The sequence below is a fragment of the Austrofundulus limnaeus genome, unplaced genomic scaffold (genome assembly GCF_001266775.1).
Source record: "Austrofundulus limnaeus strain Quisiro unplaced genomic scaffold, Austrofundulus_limnaeus-1.0 Scaffold467, whole genome shotgun sequence".
Classification (NCBI taxonomy): domain Eukaryota; kingdom Metazoa; phylum Chordata; class Actinopteri; order Cyprinodontiformes; family Rivulidae; genus Austrofundulus; species Austrofundulus limnaeus.
The window spans coordinates 370,111-370,918 of NW_013952869.1; positions in this window are offsets into that span (position 1 = coordinate 370,111).

Genomic DNA, 808 nt, shown 5'->3' on the forward strand with positions numbered 1-808 from the left:
AAACATCTTTTCTGTTCAGTTGTTTCTGTTTGTCTGTAACTGCTGAAACAGACATGAACTCACCTGTTTCACAGACCTGAAACAGAACACAGGACAGGTTCTGTTGATCGTCAGCTGATCAAAGTTCTGTTTAAAGGAGAACAGAACAAAAACAAACCGTCTTCATGACAGAAACAGATGATGAAGAATGAGATGTGCTGATGAAGGCCAGCAGAACTCTACATTAGATTTAACACGATGCTGCAGGAAAAACACTGATAGAGACGACTCTTTCTTCTGAATCTCTACATCCACGGTTTATAGAAAGCAGTGAGTGTTCTGGTTCTGGTTCTGGTCCCCCGCCCTCCTCGGGTTCCTCAGCCAGGCCCACCAAGCTGTGCTGCAATCTGGAGCTCAGATTCTGCCAAAGAATCCCAGAACTCTGAACAGAACCAGCCTCAGTTTTTATTCATCTGCAGCAGAACGTTTCAGTCTTTAAAGAGCTCCAGCTGAGGAACAGTTCTGGGTTCTAGATGATTAAAACAGAACAGCGGTGGTTCTGGTCCAGTTCATTTCCTCAGATTGATCAGGTTTGATGTAAAAACATGAGAGAAGAAGACAGAAACATGTTAGACCCACATATTCAGCTAATTATAGCATCTCCTCTCCCTGCTGATGGGCTCAGGGTCCTGGTGGTTCTGGTTCTGTCCTGATGACCCGGTTCAGCCTCCAGACTTCTGCAGCTGATGGAGGAGGAGGAGAAACAGCATCAACATGTGTTTTATTGAAACTAAAGTTATTATTTTTATTATTGAAAGGAATTTTTGGC